Genomic DNA, 24,554 nt, shown 5'->3' on the forward strand with positions numbered 1-24,554 from the left:
TCAACACACAGCCATTAATGTCTAAATAGCTGCAACATAAGTGAGTACACCCCACAGTGAACATGTCCAAATTGTGCCCAAAGTGTCAATATTTTGTGTGACCACCATTATTATCCAGCACTGCCTTAACCCTCCTGGGCATGGAATTCACCAGAGCTGCACAGGTTGCTACTGGAATCCTCTTCCACTCCTCCATGATGACATCACGGAGCTGGTGGATGTTAGACACCTTGAACTCCTCCACCTTCCACTTGAGGATGCGCCACAGGTGCTCAATTGGGTTTAGTCCATCACCTTTACCTTCAGCTTCCTCAGCAAGGCAGTTGTCATCTTGGAGGTTGTGTTTGGGGTCGTTATCCTGTTGGAAAACTGCCATGAGGCCCAGTTTTCGAAGGGAGGGGATCATGCTCTGTTTCAGAATGTCACAGTACATGTTGGAATTCATGTTTCCCTCAATGAACCGCAGCTCCCCAGTGCCAGCAACACTCATGCAGCCCAAGACCATGATGCTACCACCACCATGCTTGACTGTAGGCAAGATACAGTTGTCTTGGTACTTCTCACCAGGGCGCCGCCACACATGCTGGACACCATCTGAGCCAAACAAGTTTATCTTGGTCTCGTCAGACCACAGGGCATTCCAGTAATCCATGTTCTTGGACTGCTTGTCTTCAGCAAACTGTTTGCTGGCTTTCTTGTGCGTCAGCTTCCTTCTGGGATGACGACCATGCAGACCGAGTTGATGCAGTGTGCGGCGTATGGTCTGAGCACTGACAGGCTGACCTCCCACGTCTTCAACCTCTGCAGCAATGCTGGCAGCACTCATGTGTCTATTTTTTAAAGCCAACCTCTGGATATGACGCCGAACACGTGGACTCGACTTCTTTGGTCGACCCTGGCGAAGCCTGTTCCGAGTGGAACCTGTCCTGGAAAACCGCTGTATGACCTTGGCCACCATGCTGTAGCTCAGTTTCAGGGTGTTAGCAATCTTCTTATAGCCCAGGCCATCTTTGTGGAGAGCAACAATTCTATTTCTCACAACCTCAGAGAGTTCTTTGCCATGACGTGCCATGTTGAATATCCAGTGGCCAGTATGAGAGAATTGTACCCAAAACACCAAATTTAACAGCCCTGCTCCCCATTTACACCCGGGACCTTGACACATGACACCAGGGAGGGACAACGACACATTTGGGCACAATTTGGACATGTTCACTGTGGGGTGTACTCACTTATGTTGCAGCTATTTAGACATTAATGGCTGTGTGTTGAGTTATTTTCAGAAGACAGTAAATCTACACTGCTATACAAGTTGTACACTGACTACTCTAAGTTATATCCAAGTTTTATTTCTATAGTGTTGTCCCATGAAAAGATATAATGAAATATTTGCAGAAATGTGAGGGGTGTACTCACTTTTGTGATACACTGTAGGTTGCTTCTGTTGGGCCCTTGAGCAAGGCCCTTTACCCTTAGTTGCTCAGACTGTATACAGTACTGTAAGTCGCTTTGGATAGAAGGCGTCTGCTAAATGCCGAAAATGAAAATGTATAGTGACAGTATTATTGTTTAACATGACAACATACTTAAGGAAAAGCATTTGCACCATGGTGTGCACCTAGAAATAGACAGCAGGCATAAATACTTACCACTAAAGTAGATAGTGCTACCCCATGTGTATTTTTGTGTATAGGTTGTCGAACAACAGCTAAACTGTCTTTCCCCTCTTTATGCAGCCTACTATGACAGGATGTGTCCACTTACACTTTTGCCATGCCACATTCTATTATTCTATTAATGGTGAGCTATGACTATACCTGGCATAAAAGAACAGCTGAGTTCAACATTATGTAAATGGACATTATATTCAAAGATTGACTGTCAATTTGCCATGACCAAGCTCAAAGGAACTGTTCCATGTACTTTTATTAAGTTCAGTCAAAGTAGCCTTATGTATATGAGCACAAAGGAATCACTAGGGAAGGAGCAAAAAAATAGCTTGCCACACCAAAAAAAACTTGTATTATTATAGGACATTCTATGCCTCACAGCAAGAAGGTCCTGGGTTCGATCCCCAGGTTGGGCGGTTCGGGTCCTTTCTGTGTGGAGTTTGCATGTTCTCCCCGTGTCTGCCTGTGTTGCCTTCACAGTCCAAACACATGCAAGTAAGGTGAATTAAAGATACAAAATTGTCCGTGACCGTGTTTGAGATTAAAATTGTGAACTGATAAATCTTGTGTAACCAGTAACTACAACCCCAAATAAGAAAAAGTTGGGACAGCATGAAAAATGCAAATAATAAAAAAGTTGCTTACATTTACTTTGACTTTATTTGATTGCAGACAGGATGAACCTGAGATATTTTATGTTTTGTCTGCTCAACTTCATTTCATTTATTAATAAACATCCATTCCTGCATTTCAGACCTGCAACACATTCAAAAAAAAGTTGGGACAGTAAAGCATTTACCACTTTGTAATGTTGCCATTTCTTTTTTACCACACTTAAAAGACGTTTTGGCACTGAGTATACCAAGCGATTTAGTGTTTCAGCTTTTATTTTGTTCTATTCTTCCTGCAAACAGTTTTAAGATGTACAACAGTACGGGGTCGTCATTGTTGCATTTTTGTTTCAAAATTCTCCACACATTCTCTATTGGGGACAGTTCAGGACTGCAGGCGGCCCGGCCAGTACCTGTACCCTCTTCTTCCGCAGCCATGCCTTTGTAATGTGTGCAGCATGTGGTTTTGCATTGTCTTGTTGAAAAATGCATGAATGTCCCTGGAAAAGATGACATCTTAAAGGCAGAATATGTTGCTCTAAGATCTCAATGTACTTTTCTGCATTAATGCTGCCATCACAGAAGTGTAAATGATCTTTACCAAGGGCACTGACACACCCCATACCATGACAGACCCTGGCTTTTGGACTTGTTGCTGATAACAGTCTGGATGGTCTTTTTCATATTTGGTCCGGAGCACACGGCGTCCATTTTGTCTAAAAAAGACCTTGAATGCTGATTCATCTGACCACAATACACGTTTCCACTGTGTGATGGTCCATCCTAGATGCCTTCGAGCCCAGAGAGGTCGACGCCGCTTCTGGACATGGTTAATATAAGGTTTCTTTTTTGCACAGTAACGTTTTAAGTGGCATTTGTGCATGTAACTCTGTATTATAGTGCTTGACAAATGTTTGCCAAAGTAATCCCTCACCCATGTGGTTATATCAGCTATTGTTGAGTGGCGGTTCTTGATGCAGTGCCATCTGAGAGATGGAAGATCACGGGCGTTCAGCTTAAGCTTGCACCCTTGTCCTTTACACACTGAAATTCCTCCTAAATCCTTGAATCATTTAATGATATTATGCACTGTAGAGGGAGAAATATGCAAATCCCTTCCAATCTTTCTTTGAGGTACATTGTTTTTAAACATTTCAATCATTTTCTCATGCATTTGTGGACAAATTGGAGATCATCTGACCATCTTTGCTTATCAAAGAGTCCTGGATGCTGCTTTTGTACCAAACCATGATTACAATCACCTGTTGACATCACCTGTTTGGAATCACATCATTATTTCATTACTATCCCTAAATTGCCCCCGTCCCAACTTTTTTTGGAATGTGTTGCAGGCCTGAAATGCAGTAATGGAGGTTTATTAACAAATGAAATAAAATTGAGCAGACAAAACATGAAATATCTCTGGTTCAAACTGTCTGCCATCAAATGAAAGTTAAAGTAAATGTAAGGAACACTGCATTTTTATTTTATTTGCATTTTCCATACTGTCCCAACTTTTTCTGATTTGGGGCTGTACCTGTCCTGTCATGAATGTGTAAAGACTGATTACACCTTTTATGTTCTAATTTCTTTAAATTCTCATTTGTATTTTTATTTGTTCGATCACTAAAAGCTGATTAAGCCACCAATTTAAATAGCAAAAAGCAGTCATAATAATTCACTGATGTTTTTTCTGTTCCCATTAAGTCTGTATTGTGTGATTTAATCAGCCTCTGTGTACAACACCACGCTTTTACATGCAGGCAGGTCGAGAGCTGTTTTTAGTGCTCTGTGGTAGAAATGCGCTGGTTTAAAAGGCTGCGTGACGTCATTAAACTTTTTAAGCGGATCGAGTCAGCAGAGGAGTAGCGGGAGCGCGCAGTGACGGGAGCGCGCAAATGCCTTCAGAAAGAGGCAGCGTGAACGGAAAACAGCGTCTTTACCTGTGAGTATTGTTTTCATATTTTGCTTTAAAAGTTTAAAATAATACACATGCCTGCTTTTGAGTTTGTTTTTGTCAACTTAATTTGCTTCACAATGTTGCGAAGTTGGGTATTTACCTGAAGAAGTAAGGTGACAGTTACAACTGTTCAGCACATACACTGTAGAGGTTAAAACATGATGATTTTTGTGCTGTGTTCGTAATACCAGACCTGCAAACTAAATACAGTTACTAATTGTTTATAAGGACTCAGCTGCCAAAGTACGAGAGTGTTTAAGCATGTAAAGTTCCGTACTATTTAATAATAATCGCATAAAGGTTGATTATTTTAAAGCAGCTCAGGTGCACTTATAGATGAAGCAGAAAGCAGTTTGGAATTCATCCACTAAATATCAGATTTTTTCTGATGTGATATGGCAGGATTGTTTGCAGTAAAACGAATACTCACAATCAAGGGTGCTGCCAGGTTTTTACTGGGCCCCATGAAAATTAGAAGAACCAGAATCACGTTATTTTGATTCACATACGTTATACATACACTGATAAGGCATAACATTATGACCACCTTGTTTCTACTCTCACTGTCCATTTTATCAGCTCCACCTACCATTTAGAAGCACTATAATATAAGTATTTCTACAATTACTGACTGTAGTCCATCTGGTTTTCTACATACATTTTTAACCTGCTTTCACCCTGTTCTTCAATTGTCAGGGCCCCCACAGGACCACTACAGAGCAGGTATTATTTGGGTGGTGGATGATTCTCAGCACTGCAGTGACACTGACATGGTGGTGGTGTGTTAGTGTGTGTTGTGCCGGTATGAGTGGATCAGACACAGCAATGCTGATGGAGTTTTTTAACACCTCACTGTCACTGCTGGACTGAGAATTGTCCACCAACCAAAAACTTCCAGCCAGCAGCGCCCCGTAGGCAGCGTCCTGTGACCACTGATGAAGGTCTAGAAGATGACCAACTCAAACAGCAGCAATAGATGAGCGATCGTCTCTGACTTTACATCTACAAGGTGGACTAACTAGGTAGGAGTGTCTAATAGAGTGAACAGTGAGTGGACATGATATTTAAAAAAAACCCAGCAGTGCTGCTGTGTCTGATCCACTCATACCAGCACAACACACACTAACACACGCACCTAAATAATACCTGATCTGTGGTGGTCCTGTGGAGGTCCTGACCATTGAAGAACAGGGTATGTAAAGAAACAGATGGACTACAGTCAGTAATTGTAGAACTACAAAGTGCTGATAAAATGGACAGTGAGTGTAGAAACCAGGAGGTGGTTTTAATGTTATGTACATACGTATGTTACACAAACGAGGAATGTGTTTTGGTGGTACACATAATAATACACATATATGACATGTAACATATTTAACAGACCAGGCAGCACGCAGACTGTTAACAAGTATTTAACCAAGGGAACAACTGTGGTTAAGAAGTGTTACAGCTCTGGGGGAAAAGCTGTTAGTATGTCTGGTTGTGTTTGTTTTGATTGCCCTGAGTCTTCTGTCAGATGGAAGTGTTTGAAAAAGGTGACGTCCAGGATGAGAGGGGTCTGCTGTAATTTTGCCAGCGTGCTTCAGCACTCTGCTGTTGTAAATGTCCTGGAGTGTTGGCAGACTACATCCAATGATCCTCTCCGCTGTCCTGATTATACGCTGGAGTTTGGCTCATTCTTGTGATGTGGAGGATCCAAACCAGATGGTAGCAGATGATGTGAAGATGGACTCGATGACTGTTGTGTAAAACTGGATCAGCAGACTCTGTGGCAGGTTGAATTTCCTCAGCTGTCTCAGGAAGAACATTCTCTGTTGAGCCCTCTTGGCAATGGAGAGTGTGTTCCTTTCCCACTTCAGGTCTCTGGATAAGGTGGTGCCCAGGAACTTAAGTGACTCCACCATCGAGACCATAGAGCCATTAATTGTGAGGGAGGGTAAGGAGGGGGGGTTGCACCTGAAGTCCACCACCATCTCTACAGTCTTTTGCTTGTTGATCAGCAGGTGGTTGCTGCTGCTTCTTTCTGTAGGCAGACTCATCACCATTGGCTATGAGGCCCACCAACAGTGGTGTCATCAGCAAACTTAAGGATCTTTACAGCTGGTTCCTTAGAAACACAGATCACACCACCAGCCCAGGCCATGGCAACCCTGAAATTATAACACTGTGCAGACATGCATGCAACATTGTGCATACAGTGAAATTCACTATTTGATGCAAAATGATATCCTCTATTAAAATGCTAAAGTCCATCTTTTACAGTTTAAAGTTAATTTTAATGGTAAAAGTCTTGAATGGAATTTCTTTCTTTATGTTAATAAATAAAATAAAATAAATATAACAAATATACATTCACCTATTTAAGTAAATTAGCATTATTGTCTAAAGAATTGTAAAAATAAAAAATAAAATAAAAACAGTAGCAGATTTTTGGACGAATTATGTATATCCATAGGTTTCTTCCACTGTGGGTCTTGATTGTGCGCAACAAATTTTATGGCAACCCAGCCTTTACTTTGGAATGTATCTCAGTCTTGTTTTCCAAGACTATTGGCTTGTGATCCAATATACAGACTGGAGTCAGCCTAGTTTGTTGATATGGGGATGGGAAGACAGGGCTGCTGAGCCTGAAGCTGCATCTGTTGCGCCTGGCATCAGGAACAACTCATTTAGTATGAATAGCTCGTTAAACTTTGCCTTCATTGATTAATTGTTGGCCAAAAGAACAGCGAAATAAATGCTCTGAATGTTTCTGTTAACAAATGTTAGAGGAGCAATAGTAGCAAAAAAAGACTACATTTCTAATTTCCACCATTCACATAGGTCAATTTCCACCATTCACAGACTACCCCCTCACCCTTAGTTTTCTCTGTCTTAGGTCCCCTTTTTCTATTTTTAGTAGCCAGGTTTTTCTTTAAAGTGAGACATGAGGCTGCTTATTTTCAGTTCACAGCTAGGAAATATTGTTTATGTTTGGTTTGTCTGTAAAATCTTTTGGAAATCTTTTCTTTCCTCATTGGTCAGTTAAATAAAGATTTAAGAGAATTCAAGAAACAATATAATACAATCACATATTCTTTTTAGAGCATTTTACAAAATGCCACTACTTTTTTGGAAATAGGGTTGTATGTATTTTTAAATTACCTAGCTAAATTTAAAGTGATTTTCCCGTCTTTTGACTTATGAAGACAAGCAAAACAAAGTGACAGAGAAAATATCCCAGATTTTTATTGTAGAGCTGTTGTTGACAGTTAAAACTTTTATGCATTTGTAATATAAAATGTTTTCAGTTTCAAAATCCTTTATAAATGATGATTCTGGTGCAGTTTATTGCTTATTGTTTTGTGTAACTGTTGTATTTGCTGCATTTAAGTTGTCTTGCAAGGCTGAAAACAATATAGAATAGCAGTGACCTCCAATCACCCAGATGGCACTGCATGCCTCTGTAATGAATAAAACTGTATGGACTTAAAATACTTCAGAAAATCCTTGTCAGTAAACACAATTTCTTGCTGCATCTGCAAGTGCAATTTAACATTTTTCTATACCAAGCAAAGCTATATATTAACAAGGTCCAGAAATGCCACTGAAGTGAAAACGTTTGCAGTGGTCTGACCAGTCCACCTCTATATTAGTGCCAGTAGTATGGGTAACTTGCACATCTGTGAAGACACCAGTAATGCTGTGGGGCTATCTATGCATTTTCAAGCAATAAATGCTTCCATCTACGTCCCTGCTTGTTTCAGCAAAACAGTGCCAAGCCAGGATTTGCGACTCATTGATGTCTGTTTTATTTTTCATAATTTCCATGGTCCCAACGTCTTAAAAATTGGGGTAGTGTTATTTAATTTAAATTAAAAAGTCTGGTTAGTTGCACTTTGAAGTGAACTTAATTCTGTAAACAATAAAGACAATGATAAAATATATGTTATAGTCAGAATGTTGGTTGTTAGGGTTCATATTATGAAAATCTTACTATTTGTACAAAATAGCTAAATGAATTCATATCTCAGCTCTAGGCTTTAGAGGTCTTATAGTTTATACACAGGTGAAAGTTAAATAAACTTTCTGCTTCCTTCAGCAATTTTACTCCTTTGTAGAAATTTAATGCTTTGACCTAGATTTTGGCTTCCAACCCCCAGCTGTGGTCTAGACAAAATTTTGTCTGTTTGTGTATATTTTTGGTGAGGATGTCCTTGAAAGGGCAAATGTGATGAGAGAAGGGAAGATTTCCGAATCTCAAGTTGGCTTAATGGCCTTAAATTTGGCAGCTAGTGTTGGCAGTGACAATCTTCTCTTTTCCCAAACACACCTTTAATGTCTGTTTTGAGTGTCTTGATGACTTAACAGTAAACAAGAATCAGGATTGATATAATAAATAAATAAAAAGTCTATCAGGGGGTCTATATTATTTATGCTTCTGAAACACTGTAGCGAATCTGATGGTGCTTTTTTCTATTTAGCTCCAGTGCTTAATTACCCATGAATAATTTCTATATGCATACTTGGACTGTGTACTTATCTTAAACTGCCATAAAATTAATTGTACTCTTGAAAATATGTGACTGTTATCTAATGAACAATAATACACAGACGTATTTGCATAGGCTACAATAACAAATCAGAATGAGTAGTTCCAGTGTTGAGTATTACAGTTTTATTAAATCTGTACATACTGTCAGCTTTAAATTTATCTGCCCCAATGGTAAAGATGGTTAAAATGCTTAAATGTACAAATTATTAAAGCACCTCCATATGAAGAACTTTAATGCAGAATGTACTTGCAAACATTATAGCACTTAATATTATATTATATACAGTGTATCACAAAAGTGAGTACACCCCTCACATTTTTGCAAATATTTGATTATATCTTTTCATGGGACAACACTATAGAAATAAAACTTGGATATAACTTAGAGTAGTCAGTGTACAACTTGTATAGCAGTGTAGATTTACTGTCTTCTGAAAATAACTCAACACACAGCCATTAATGTCTAAATGGCTGGCAACATAAGTGAGTACACCCCACAGTGAACATGTCCAAATTGTGCCCAAATGTGTCGTTGTCCCTCTCTGGTGTCATGTGTCAAGGTCCCAGGTGTAAATGGGGAGCAGGGATGTTAAATTTGGTGTTTGGGTACAATTCTCTCATACTGGCCACTGGATATTCAACATGGCACCTCATGGCAAAGAACTCTCTGAGGATGTGAGAAATAGAATTGTTGCTCTCCACAAAGATGGCCTGGGCTATAAGAAGATTGCTAACACCCTGAAACTGAGCTACAGCATGGTGGCCAAGGTCATACAGCGGTTTTCCAGGACAGGTTCCACTCGGAACAGGCTTCGCCAGGGTCGACCAAAGAAGTTGAGTCCACGTGTTCGGCGTCGTATCCAGAGGTTGGCTTTAAAAAATAGACACATGAGTGCTGCCAGCATTGCTGCAGAGGTTGAAGACGTGGGAGGTCAGCCTGTCAGTGCTCAGACCATACGCCGCACACTGCATCAACTCGGTCTGCATGGTCGTCATCCCAGAAGGAAGCTGACGCACAAGAAAGCCAGCAAACAGTTTGCTGAAGACAAGCAGTCCAAGAACATGGATTACTGGAATGCCCTGTGGTCTGACGAGACCAAAATAAACTTGTTTGGCTCAGATGGTGTCCAGCATGTGTGGCGGCGCCCTGGTGAGAAGTACCAAGACAACTGTATCTTGCCTACAGTCAAGCATGGTGGTGGTAGCATCATGGTCTTGGGCTGCATGAGTGTTGCTGGCACTGGGGAGCTGCAGTTCAATGAGGGAAACATGAATTCCAACATGTACTGTGACATTCTGAAACAGAGCATGATCCCCTCCCTTCGAAAACTGGGCCTCATGGCAGTTTTCCAACAGGATAACGACCCCAAACACAACCTCCAAGATGACAACTGCCTTGCTGAGGAAGCTGAAGGTAAAGGTGATGGACTAAACCCAATTGAGCACCTGTGGCGCATCCTCAAGTGGAAGGTGGAGGAGTTCAAGGTGTCTAACATCCACCAGCTCCGTGATGTCATCATGGAGGAGTGGAAGAGGATTCCAGTAGCAACCTGTGCAGCTCTGGTGAATTCCATGCCCAGGAGGGTTAAGGCAGTGCTGGATAATAATGGTGGTCACACAAAATATTGACACTTTGGGCACAATTTGGACATGTTCACTGTGGGGTGTACTCACTTATGTTGCCAGCCATTTAGACATTAATGGCTGTGTGTTGAGTTATTTTCAGAAGACAGTAAATCTACACTGCTATACAAGTTGTACACTGACTACTCTAAGTTATATCCAAGTTTTATTTCTATAGTGTTGTCCCATGAAAAGATATAATAAAATATTTGCAGAAATGTGAGGGGTGTACTCACTTTTGTGATACACTGTATATATTATATTTCTTAATATTTGTCAGTTCATAGGTCCTCTTTTGTGGACTTTTTTAGCTTACTCTACAGCAACAGCAGGGGTGCCCACCTTTTGTGGATTGGGATCTACTATTTCAGTCGACAGGTCATTGCGATCTGCTTTTTAAAAAGGTTCGCCTCATCGCTTCAGTTGCCTATATTGATATTCAGCTTTACAGGGCAAGCGACTGAAAAATCACGCTAACCTTATTCTGATTATTTGCACTGGATGGTGTCAGCCAGGTGTTCATCAGTAAGCGTGGACCGATATTTAGACATTAATTAATATTTAGATATTAAATGTATGTGGGAAAAGGCTGTTTCACATAAGTAGGTTCATCCAAAAAATTCATTTTTATATGTTTGGACATTTTACCTCAGCCAGCAAGTTCCAAAATTGTCAGCAGAGGCCCTTGACTTCATATGAATGTCAGATTGAAGGGTTAAAATTCTCCGTCAGCTTTTTCCAAGTATGAATGAGTCCAAGTCTTTGCAGTGTTATTGCCCGAATAGAAGCGTTTTTGTTTTCTTTGTGCTTGGTTGCGCACTCATCTTCACAAACAGTGTAGGTTACAAGAGGAAAAATGCAACTGGCTACTGATGAATGAAAACTTTCTACAGTAGATTTGCAGTGCTTTAGGTGGGCTGAGGCGTAGCTGTGGTACCAAACCGCAAATTAAAGAAACAGTGGCCACATTTCATGTGAATCACGTTGACCTGTTTGAGGGAGGTGTGATCTACCAGTGTGCACTGTGCGATCGACGTATTGGGCATCCCTGCTCTACAGGTTTGGTCCAGTGTGGTATAGGTCAGAGGACTGAAGTGGTCATAGGAAAGGTTTTATTCCAATAATATATGTGTGGATTTAGACCTCTTCTTTGTGTCAGTATTCTGTTCCAAAAATGAAAAGAAAACTACATAAATTGTCTAAGAAAGGTGTTGGGCCAGCACAAACCAAACACACTGAGTGTTTGTTTCCAAAATGTTTCTATTTACACTCACTAAGCTGTTTATTAGCTGGAACAATCAGATATTCTTAATTCATTGATTATTTTATAAGCTACACCTACCATCCAGATGAACTTGTGGGTTTGCAATTACTGACTGTTCCCCATTTATCAGTGAAAATGAACAAATGTTATTTGGGTGGTGGGACATTTTCAGTACTGCAATAAAAGTGTTTGTTGTACTTGTACTTAGGGCTGTCGCGCTAACCGCAATTTTGAAATATCGCGGTATAGACCAGCCAACCGCAGGGCATGCCAAGCAACCGCAACACCGCGATATTCACATTTTTTCTTTCTTTCTTCTCCTTTTTTTTATTGTTGCAGGTCCATCTTGTTTTATACGCTTACATTCGTGCGTAATAAATGTTAAATAAATTCATAATGAAAATGAGCTAGGAGCGACATTTTCCCGCAACCTGTTCTCATGCGTTGCTGCTGAGTGTCGGGCTTTGTGTTTTAAAATGTAAACAATCGCAACAGGAATTATAGGCAAGTTTATTAATGATTAAATTGAGTTCACACTCAATAAATACTTGTAATTTAGACTATATTTAAACAGCCTTGGCGAACTAAAACACTTAATGACGGTTAATATAGCATTGCAGCCTGCAGATTCTCTCTTGCTGGCTTGCTGGAATGATTTAAATGCATTTTTTCGTTGAATAAAAATTTATTGAAACGAATAATAACTTGAAACGTAGTATATATTGTTATGTTAATTATACCTACTAAATAGATGGTTAATAGTGGCGCGATAACCAGGCTAGACTTTCTCTGATCTCTAAAGTCGCATGCAGGTTCAGTACATCTACAGTGTATTAATGCAACGAGCACCATCAGAGAGGGTTTTAGTGCCGAGGGGAACATCACTACCCCACTCAGATCCTCTCTAAAACACATCAGGTGAACATGTTGGTTCGTCTAGCGCGCATGATAACGCAGGTTTAAACTCTTACAGACTTTATTCTTTATTCTATTTTTTTACCATATTTTGATTAGATGTGCATTTAAAATATTTAGCCTAAACACTTTTTTTTTGTTTCACAGTGTATATCTAACCTAGGCTAGAAGCTTATTTAAACCTTTTTTTAATAGAGAAAAGACGCGCATCCCTGCTCTGTTCTGTATTTAACAATAGCCTAAACACGCATTTCATTGGTCTTAAAGCCGTCTCATCTTTGTCATTATAAAGCAATAATATATCGAATCATAGCCTAACAATAAAGCTTGTTTATATAGCTCTAAAATCCAGATCAATTAAGTAATTTTCAAAAACAACAAAAAAATGGCGATATAACCGCATACCGCGATATTGAGACAGGCTGAATACCGCAAGGGGAAATTCTGTCACCGCGACAGCCCTACTTGTACTTAAGTGTAAAAGTGTTTTTTATTTTATTTTATTCATTCTTAATGCTGGGAGGGGAATAGTACACCAACCAAAAACACAAACCCAGCAGCAGTCTTTGATATAAAGTGTCCACTGATTAAAGACTAAAATCTCAGAAGGGAGTGTAAACAGAGTGTGTTTTTAATAAAAATGCTAGTGCGTTTAAAGAGTTTTAAAAACAGCATTAAAAATATATACCCACAAAAAGCATCTGTATAGTTGATAGCATTTACATACATTTAGGGGCATTTACATTTAGGGGCAGCTGTAGCCTAGTGGTTAAGGTGCTGTGGTCCAGTAAACAGAAGGTTGCTGGTTCAAACCTCACCACTGCCAGGTTGCTGTTGGGCCCTTGAGCAAGGCCCTTTACCCTCAATTGCTTAGATTTTATAGTGTCACAGTACTGTAAGTTGCTTTGGATAAAAGTGTCTGCTAAATGCTGAAAATGTAAAATACATACACCGATGAGGCATAACACTGATTATCTCTTCATCACGGCACCTGTTAGTGGGTGGGATATATTAGGCAGCAAGTGAACATTTCATTCTCAAAGTTGATGTTAGAAACAGGACAAATGGGTGAGCGTAAGGATTTGAGCGAGTTTGACAAGGGCCAAATTGTGATGGCTAGACGACTGGGTCAAAGCATCTCCAAAACTGCAGCTCTTGTGGGGTGTTTCCAAGCTGCAGTGGTCAGTATCTATCAAAAGTGGTCCAAGGAAGGAACAGTGGTCAACCGGCGACAGGGTCCATCCCTACACTTAGAAACATATCCTTAGATTCTGACGCTATTTAAGTCTTTCAAATGACAGGTAGTGAGGGTGAAGTAAACTCCCAAAACTGTTCTTTTGCTCAATTTGCTTGCTACTAGGGTCAATTTGGAACAATTCACTAAGTGTTGCAACCAGGACAGGTTAGGCAGTATTGACTGTGGTACTTGTCAGCCCTTTTTTTTATTTCTGTAGCCTGTTGGTGCTACAACAATGTCTTTAAGTAACCACAGCAGCTTTATATTGCAAGAAAGCTAAGCAATGACAAATGGGAGTTTATGCTAGTGCTTCACAGAAAGTTACAAAGATATTTAGATCATTGTCTGAATACTTTTATGTTCAGTGTTTAACTGATACCTAAAGATAGACCTTTTTTTTTTGGCAAACTTATATCAACCACAAATTTTGTTGTGAGGCTGTTTTCAATTGAAACCCAAAGCCATGTTGCATGAGCAATCCATAGCAAAGTCTTTGTGTTCCCTGCAGTTAAAAGATCAGAAATAACCTAAATGTGTACCTGTTACATTATGTATAACATGCTCTGACTACTGCAAACAGAGAGATTGTTAGGTAAACCCCTCTGTGTGCTATTAAATAATTCTCATTATTTTGTGTGGGGGATGAGATTAGCAGTCAGAGAGATGTGCTTTGTTAAAAAAAAAAAAAGAGTAAAATGTTTAAAGATTTATATTTTGTAACCGAAGGGAGTAGAGTGCTGCATAATCTAAAATTAAATGTTTTCTTATATGGTTATTAAATCCATATAATCTGTAAATAAGAAGATTATCACATACACATTAGTCATTCGATCATTGTAGATATGCCCGTTGAACTTATTGACCGATCAGCCATAACATTAAAACCACCTCCTTGTTTCTACACTCACTGTCCACTTTATCAGCCCCACTTACCATATAGAAGCACTTTGAAGTTCTACAATTACTGACTGTAGTCCATCTGTTTCTCTACATACTTTTTAGCCTGCTTTCACCCTGTTCTTTAATGGTTAGGACCCCCACAGGACCACTACAGAGCAGGTATTTTTTAGGTGGTGGATCATTCTCAGCACTGCAGTGACACTGACATGGTGGTGGTGTGTTAGAGTGTGTTGTGCTGGTATGAGTGGATCAGACACAGCAGCGCTGCTGGAGTTTTTAAATACTGTGTCCACTCACTGTCCACTCTCCTACCTAATTGGTCCACCTTGTAGATGTAAAGTGAGAGACGATCGCTCATCTATTGCTGCTGTTTGAGTTGGCCATCTTCTATACCTTCATCAGTGGTCACAGGACACTGCCTACGAGGTGCTGTTGGCTGGATATATTTTTGGTTGGTGGACTATTCTCAATCCAGCAGTGACAGTGAGGTGTTTAAAAACTGCAGCAGTGCTGCTGTGTCTGATCCACTCATACCAGCACTAACACATCACCACCATGTCAGTGTCACTGCTGTGCTGAGAATGATCCACCACCCAAATAATACCTACTCTGTAGTGGTCCTGTGGGGGTCCTGACCATTGAAGAACAACATGAAAGGGGGCTAAAAAAAGCATGCAGAGAAACAGATGGACTACAGTCAGTAATTGTAGAACTACAAAGTGCTCCTATATGGTAAGTGGAGCTGATAAAGTGGACAGTGAGTGTAGAAACATGGAGGTGGTTTTAATGTTATGGTTGATCGGTGTATATGCCTGCACAAACTTGCCATCAGTAAATGTATTTTTAGAGGTATATGCAAACCCCCCCCCACCACCACAAAACAAACCTTCAAAATATTGAGTATAAACAGTATTAAAAAGTCTGTTATAGGCTGTGGTCCTGTGAGTAGACTTGAAAGAATAGCACTCTGAAATGGAACCACCCACAGCAGCTGTTTGCACTTTTGTTTAAATCTGATTTGAGGTACACTGTGAAAGAACAAATTGTGAGCTGCTTCAAACAGTACTTTGAGAAGCACTCAGGTGTTGCAGCACACTTCTGAGATTTAAAAAGTCTCACTGGCTACTCTTGCTCCTTTTACAACTGGAACCTTGTTCAGGATATACAGTAGCAGTTAATGTAATCATATGACCACCCTTCTAACTTTGACTATGGTTAATTACCAGAAGGTCCTTTGACTTCTATAAATTGTGAGGTGGCTCATCCTACAGTGTATCCTGATGTCATCTTTTTTTGCACCCAATAATGATTAAGCCCTTCCAGGATTACTTTTTATGTGGCTTGATTCATGCATGCCAATCTGACTAACCAGCCTTGATGAAGCACCCCCAGATCATCCCCATTTTTTCACCAAATTTTACAGTAGTTGTGAGACACTTTACTTGTAGGTCTTTCCAGGACTTTGTCTAACTGTAAGATTACTTGGAGTTGGCCCAAGCTGAAAATTAGACTCATTAGAAATAATGACCTTACTCCAGGCTTCTACAGTCAAATTTTTACAGTCTCTTACAAACCTCAGACTGTCTCCTCTTTTGTTTCTTATTGATGAATGGCTTTTTTGCTGCTTTGCGATAGCACCTGGATGCACTGTAGGATGATCCCACATACAGCAGCTGAAGGACCTGCTGGTAATGTCCTGGTACCAGATACCACAGGACTTCTTCAGATGTCTTGTGAAGTTCATGTCTCTGTGGGTCAGAGCTCATTTTAAAAGCATATGAGGCAATTGGTCCTAATATTTTGGCTTAACACAGTTCAGCTTTTAAAACAACAGTCATAAAACGACACTGGCATGGCTTGGTGCAAGTCTCTGAATGCCCTTACCTAAAACCTCTCAAACAGCTGTGGAAAGTTTTAAAGATGACAGCTGAGCGATGATCACTATCGAGTCTGACAGCTTCAAAAAATGTTGTGAAGAATAAACTGCCCAAATCCAGGTGTGCAAAGCCAGAAGTTTCAGAAAATGATGGCTGATCGTTTATTATAGGCAATTTCCGGTATGGCCTAATACACAAGGTGTCTGTGCCAATGTTACTAATTCAGTGATACCTTGTAACTCAACGTCCCCTAAACTCGAAATCTTTAAGACTCCATACCCTGCATCGAGAAATTTGTACCCTTAAATTTGACGTGTGTGCGATGTAAACATGTAGTTACATGCGATATAGTATTTTTTATTGATTTTAATTGTATTTCAGTATTTTTGATATTATATTTGTGTTATTTTCAGAGTATAGGTTTTAAACTAACCTCATATTTTTACATTAACCTAAAATATATGCAGTTCCATGGGACCATGGATTAACAGGTTTCCCATACATCCTTATGGAAAAAAAAACCTTGAAACTCAATGTCTTTTAAACTCGACACCACTCCCAGAACCAAGTGACATCAAGTTTCAAGGTACCACTGTACTCCTGCTTTTTCCTGGTCAGGGTTATTGTGGGTCTTATTTCTTGGGGAAACACTTGGTGCAAAACAGAAAGACCCTGGGATTTGGCCATCCCATAGACCTAGTCAATTTTGCAGATGCCCAGCCAGCCCCACTGTGCCACCCAATTGCCCTCGTACTGATAGGATTTTTAACACTTAAGTTTATCTTTACTCTAGTTTTATATTTTTTCAGTTTGTGTCTTTAGAGTTTTTAACACTTTTGTTTCAGACATTTGTAAGTTTCACTTCTCCCAGTATTGAGGTCATGAGGAGCGTGACTGGCTGGTTCTGAGTTCCCTCTCTAATTCACAGGGTTTTTGCAGATGTTAAAGGTTCACGTTTGCTGCAAGTGTGCCATCTCATGTTTTGCACTTTATATGCTAATGAATGAGAAACTCTCTTTTAGTAGACTTTGCTGCAAATTCAGTTTAACATTACTTCTGCAAGGATGACTATCTTCGAAAGTAGTTCAAGAACTCTCATTTCATCTTAGCCAGATATATTTATTATTGGTGTAGTGTGATGTTCTTCTGTCTCAGATGACATTTTGTGGCTGTTGATAATGATGGCACCACAGCAATTCTGTACTTCTGTTTTTGTTTTATTCCTTAGTGAGTAGTAGGGATGGAGAGGTATTAGTAACAAATATAAATGCAATCATTACAAAAATACGACTTTGCTTTTCCATAGCCACATGCTGAATATGTGCTATAATGAAAACTAAAAGATCCACTGCATGGATTTAATGTCACTCGACCTCTTAAAAGAACAAAGAATACATGTAGTTTTGCATTTAAAAAATGAAATGCTAAAGCATTGAATACAGATCAGCTTGAAATGAAATCAACTCACATCTGTATTACATTTCACTGTGTGATGCTTTGAATGTGCCAAAAGAAAACACTGTGCAATCATTGTATTTCAGTCCAAGCAGTGGGGTACAAAAAGTAATCATTGCCCAAGTTATGTTATTTGGGTTTGTAATGAGTAGGGGCCTACTAAATTCACTGGAAAATGTGCTTAATTTCATGGACCTCATTTTTCAAAAATAATTTTTAAAGAAAAGTGCCACATTTCACATCAGTCATTAAATAACACTCATGAATGTGAACTAGAACATCAGGAGTCATTGCGAGGCTCTGTCTCACTCGTCTGTGTTTTCACACCCCCCCCCCTCTGCGTCCACAGAATTGGTTGTGAGTTTTCCAGACTCAGTTACCTGAGTAGTGTTTTTAGCTGCTTTGACATCTATAGCATTTTGACTAACCGATTGCCAACTGAATTGTCGTAGGATTGCTGGTGTAACAGACTTTTCTGGGGTGTAGTGTACTGACAATGTTTGATGTATGTGTTTATGGATTGAGTGCATTTTGTCCCCTTGAGGATTCCATAATCAGTGGAAAAGTGTACTTCTCGAAACACATGATAATCTCTCTGTAGTCTGTGCTGCGCCTCAAAGAACAAGCCAGTAAAGTATTATGCTCATTATTGTTTGTCTATGTACAGTTTATTTCTTACTTTATGAACTCAGCAAACAATAAAGACGCTCGATTACACCCAGGACTGCCTCATAGTGCAGTTTAAGCAGTAAACGTAAGGCACTTGAACGCTATGCGAATGAAAAAAACGTTAAATTGTTGGGCATTAGTAATGAGGCACCTAAATGACAACATTTAAGACAGTGTTACGAAAGGACATATGGAAGGACTCAGCAGACAACATCACAACATGGATTGCAATATCAGGGACTAGTCTGCTACAAACTAGACTGCTGCCTTAAAGGAAGCTGACCCACCTGTGTAGCCAACCATTGCAAAGCGATGATGGCATAGTGACGTGCCATGAGTGGGTGCAGGTTTGTCTATGGGGAGTAATATTTTGTATTCATAAAAATGTATAATTTAGCGCCCAGGTGGCTAGCACACCAACACAAAGTTTCTGAACTCCTCGGTTCGAAACCCAGTGTTGCCACCGGTCGGCTGGGCGTTATCTGGAGGCCATAATTGGCAATGCCTGCAGCAGATACTAATTGGCCACCTTATCTGCAGAGTGGGGACCGGACTGTGTGTGGTTGGGTGGGTCTTCATACGCTGTGTAAGGACCCTGATTGGCGGAAGAAACGCCTGTGCAGAATGCAGGAGCGAGAAGAGGAGGGCTGTACACGTGTCGGAAGAGGCGTGTAAAGCGACGTGCTCTCCTTGCAATGCAATCTGGTATCTCTCAGCAGCAAAAGAGAAATTGAGTACGCTAAATTGGGAGGAAAATGGGGAGAAAATGCATTTGGATTGGCTGCTCTCTTGATTGCATCTAGGTACAAGTCAGTGAATAAATTAATCGTGTGTGTTAAGTTAATAATGCTTAACTTACAATTTCTGGTTTGAATTCAATAACTACAGTATAGCTTAATTTGTGTATGTTTGCATTGATCTGACTTTAGTATCACACGTGGTGTTTTATGGAGTGTGTCATATTTAAACCTTGCTAGCATGTGTATCTGTCTGTACTCTGTGATGAAGTAATACTTTACTCCAGTCAGGATTAGCAATAGCTTTGAACCTTCAATGTAAGGGGTTTGACAGTGGAATGGTTTGTTTTCCCTCATTTTTCCCTCATCAGCTGACTTTATAAACCTTGTTATGCTGGGAAATCCTTGTGCTTTAGAGACATATGGTAAACCAGTAGGATTTTATAAAGTAATAACTATTTTGTATGCAGTTGGAAGTTACAGCCACATGCTGTGTGTGGAGCAGAATGAAAATTTACAATGCAGATGAGTTGCTGAAATAGTAGAATGAATTAATGTGGGAGTGAGCAATTTTTAAACAATTTATTTTCATGTTTTTTCACTGCTTTACCCTGGTCATGGTTATAATGGGTCCCCCAAACAAGGCAACAGAACAGTAAATAACAGAGTAAGTAACACATAAATTACACTTTTTTGGATACACTTCCAATTGTTTAGTTTTTGGCTCTAAAATGATTGAACCCCAAATGTCTGTTTCTCTGCATGCTTTGTTAGCCCCCTTTTATGCTGTTCTTCAATGGTCAGGACTCTCCCAGGACCACTACAGAGTAGGTATTATTTGGGTGGTGGGTCATTCTCAGCACTGCAGTGATACTGACATGGTGGTGGTGTGTTGTGCTGGTATGAGTGGATCAGACACAGCAATGCTGATGGAGTTTTTAAACACCTCACTGTCCCTGCTGGACTGAGAATAGTCCACCAACCAAAAATTTCCAGCCAACAGTGCTCCATGGGCAACGTCCTGTGACCACTGATGAAGGTCTAGAAAATGACCAACTCAAACAGCAGCAATAGATGAGCGATCGTCTCTGACTTTACATCTACAAGGTGAACCAACTAGGTAGGAGTGTCTAATAGAGTGGACAGTGAGTGGACACAGTATTTAAAAACTCCATCAGCATTGCTGTGTCTGATCCACTCGTACCAGCACAACACACACTAACACACCACCACTATGCCAGTGTCACTGCAGTGTTGAGAATGATCCACCTAAATAATACCTGATTTGTGGGGGTCCTGACCATTGAAGAACAGGGTGAAAGAAGGCTAAAAAGGTATTTAGAGAAATTGATGGACTACAGTCAGTAATTGTAGAACTGCAAAGTGCTCCTATATGGTACGTGGAGCTGATAAAATGGACAGTGAGTGTAGAAACCAGGAGGTGGTCATAATGTTATGCCTGATCAGTGTATACTAAATGGCCAAATGTATATGGACTCCCCTTCTAATTATTAAGTTGAAGTTTTTTATTTATTTATAATTAGCTAACACATGTATAACGATCAAGTATATAAAATACATTCATCCAACTTTGTGGCCATTCCTGTTTCAACATTGCTGTGGTCTCATGCTCAAATCGCCTGACCTCAATCTCATTGAAAACAAATTAAAATGTTGATTGCAGGGCAGGTCTTTTCATTCAGCATCAGTACCTGACCCTACAAATGCTCTTTTTACACCACAGACACACAATGATGATCTTAATTGTTTTTTAAGACTGGACAATTTACTTGTATTTTCAGCATGAACTTCACCACCTCTCGGTCAACTCATTCTGCAGTACCTGGCTGTGATTTTGTAGTCTCCTAATTGGACCCTGGTGTTTGAATGCTTTAAAAATACATCAACTATGCACCTTTCTGAATGAGTCTCATGTCTGATTAAAGTCACCCTTTTATTTCTAGTGAAGCATAAAAATCAGCTGCTCAGCCTTTAAGCTGACTCTGTAAAAATTGTAACCAAGTGACAGTTTGCGCTCAGTGCCAAGATGCTTATGACCGTGCATACAAATTACATTATCTTTAATAATCCAATATCATGATACAGCTATTTAAAACAGCTATTTTATCTTTATAAAATGTTATAATTAGAAACAAATTCAAATCAGTCAAACATAGACCGATTGTGCATTATGCATTTGCATGTTGTGCAGTACCTGTGTATGTGGTGTATGCAACTGTGACATATTGAAATATTTAACCAGGAAACAAAAGAAAGAACAATAGTCACTAACGAAACAAAATAAATTGACAAAACAAAACCAATCCATAAGTCACACCCTGAAACAGAACTCAGCATTTCAGTAAATGCGATTACTTAGAAACACAAGAAAACAGAGGAACAGACATAAGAAGTATCAAAAGAGTGCTTGTGAAGTCTGCCAACTACTAGTCCACCAGTGAGTTATGACCCAACGCGACCCAAACGCTCACCAGGAGAAAACGGAGGACCAGCAAGCTGTGGCAGTGGCTAAAAAACCATGCTGTCTATGGAAAACTAAAGGATGTCTACAGCAGCTACAGTAAACACAAAGCCACTACTGTTTACTAAAAAAAACCTCAGCTGAAGTATGCTAGCAAGGACGTCAGTGGAAAAGATGGGTCGTCAAAGAACACAGCCCAGGAAATGTTTTGAAGTATAGTTCTGAGAGAACTTTACTTTCTGTCAACCTGTGATGGTTTGGCAGGTCATGCATACTGTGTTTTAATGCTTTTATTTGTTTTCTTCTTGCCACAAACATTTCTCAGCACTAGCAACTGGCACACAGTAAAACTGTCAGTTCACCACCAGTATTACTACTGAATTTCTTTTTCAAATGCAGGCTTCTGAACTTTTCAGATGATTGTTTTCCCCCCAATTTTGCTATCATTACTTGTCTATCTTCAAAGTGGATCACAAATGTGAGGGCTGATCATGTTTACAGAGTCCATGGGATGCCCAGTGAGCTGGTGTTGGATAGGTACCAGACATCACTTGTCAGTTCTAAAAAGCCCTCTGCCTGTATATAGGGGAAGTTGAAAGTACCCTTCAGTGTGTCAAGCTTCGGCCAACACACAGTGGATTATTAATCTTGATGAAAATTAAGACACACTATAAAGATTAAAAAATACACGAACAAGGGCTGAAAGCAGACGCTTTTATCCAAAGTGACCCAGTACTGTGACAGTATACAGTCTAAGCAACTGAGGGTTAAGGGCCTTGCTCAATGGCCCACAGTGGCAACCTGGGAGTGGTGGGGTTTGAACCAGCAACCTTATGCTTACTAGTCCAGTACCTTATCCACTGGGATACAACTGCCCTGAATGAATGGTGAATTAACACAAACATGTACCAATTTGAATTGGTATGTGGCTAACACAGCTGAACTCAGTAATTAGAAGGAGTGTCCACATACTTTTGGCCATAGAGTGAGCTTTTGTGGAGTAATGTGTGTCTGAATTTTGGGGGATTAAATCCCACACACAAAACAGATGGCACACAGCGTTACGAGAACCTAGCCAATGGGGGGACACATCAGTGCACCAATGGTGCCGGTCCCAAGCACAGATAAATAGGAGGGTAGCATCAGTAAGTGCGTAAAAACTTTGCTAAATCAAATACGCAGAGAAATGATCCACTGTGGCGACTCCTAATGGGAGCAACCAAAAGGAATCATTCATATTTAGTGTATTAAGTAGGTGAATCATATAAAATGACCAGTTAATGTAGGTGCAACTTAAATGTAAACCTAATTACACTATATTGCCAAAAGTATTCGCTCATCTGCCTTCACACACATATGAACTTGAGTGACATCCCATTCTTAATCCAAAGGGTTTCATTTGATGTCGGCCCACCTTTTGCAGCTATAACAGCTTTAACTCTTCTGGGAAGGCTTTCCACAAGGTTTAGGAGTGTGTTTATAGGAATTTCTGACCATTCTTCCAGAAGCGCATTTGTGAGATCAGACACTGATATTGGACGAGAAGGCCTGGCTCACAGTCTCCACACTAATTAATCCCAAAGGTGTTCTATCAGGTTTAGGTCAGGACTCTATGCCAGTCAAGTTTTTCCACACCGAACTCACTCATCCATGTCTTTATGGACCTTGCTTTGTGCACTGGTGCGCATTCATGTTGGAACAGAAAGGGGCCATCTCCAAACTGTTCCCACAAAGTTGGGAGCATGAAATGATCCAAAATCTCTTGGTATGCTGAAGCATTAGGAGTTCCTTTCACTGGAACTAACTCCTGAAAAACAACCCCACACCATAATCCCCCTACACCAAACTTTACACTTGGCACAATGCAGTCAGACAAGCACCGTTCTCCTGGCAACCGCCAAACTCAGACTCGTCCATCGGATTGCCAGACGGAGAAGCGTGATTCGTCACTCCAGAGAACACGTCTCCACTGCTCTAGAGTCTGCATCCGACGCTTTGCATTGCGCTTGGTGATGTAAGGCTTGGATGCAGCTGCTCGGCCATGGAAACCCATTTCATGAAGCTCTCTACGCTTTGTTCTTGAGCTAATCTGAAGGCCACATGAAGTTTGGAGGTCTGTAGCGATTGACTGCAGAAAGTTGGTTACCTCTGCACACTATGCGCCTCAGCATCCGCTGACCCGCGCTGTCGTTTTCCGTGGCCTACCACTTCATGGCTGTTTTCAGTTGCTGTTGTTTTCAATCGCTTCCACTTTGTTATAATACCACTGACAGTTGACTGGAATATTTAGTAGCGAGGAAATTTCCCGACTGGACTTGTTGCACAGGTGGCATCCTATCACGGTACCACACTGGAATTCACTGGAGCTCCTAGAGTGACCCATTCTTTCACAAATGTTTGTAGAAGCAGTCTGCATGCCTAGGTGCTTGGTTTTATACACATGTGGCCGTGGGAGTGATTGAAACACCTGAACTCAATTATTTGGAGGGGTGAGTGAATACTTTTGGCAATATAGTGTATGTTGCCATTAGATGCATTTACTTAAAAAAGTTTTAAACATTGATGTTAGTGTGATTCAGCACTTGTTTATTCTTGCACATTTCAATCTTACTTAATTGCT

General features: G+C 40.2%; 1 protein-coding gene across 1 annotated transcript in view; it reads left to right on the top strand.

Moving 5' to 3' along the window:
* The first annotated feature begins 4,200 nt into the window (after positions 1-4,200).
* The window catches only part of gulp1b (GULP PTB domain containing engulfment adaptor 1b), an 89,151-nt gene continuing 68,797 nt past the window's right edge, over positions 4,201-24,554 (top strand). Inside the window, exon 1 of the mRNA XM_062997709.1 lies at positions 4,201-4,226. The gene's annotated coding sequence lies outside the window, so the exon portion shown is untranslated. The remainder of the gene's footprint in view (positions 4,227-24,554) is intronic.

This window comes from Trichomycterus rosablanca, chromosome 6 (assembly GCF_030014385.1).
Source record: "Trichomycterus rosablanca isolate fTriRos1 chromosome 6, fTriRos1.hap1, whole genome shotgun sequence".
NCBI classification, from domain to species: domain Eukaryota; kingdom Metazoa; phylum Chordata; class Actinopteri; order Siluriformes; family Trichomycteridae; genus Trichomycterus; species Trichomycterus rosablanca.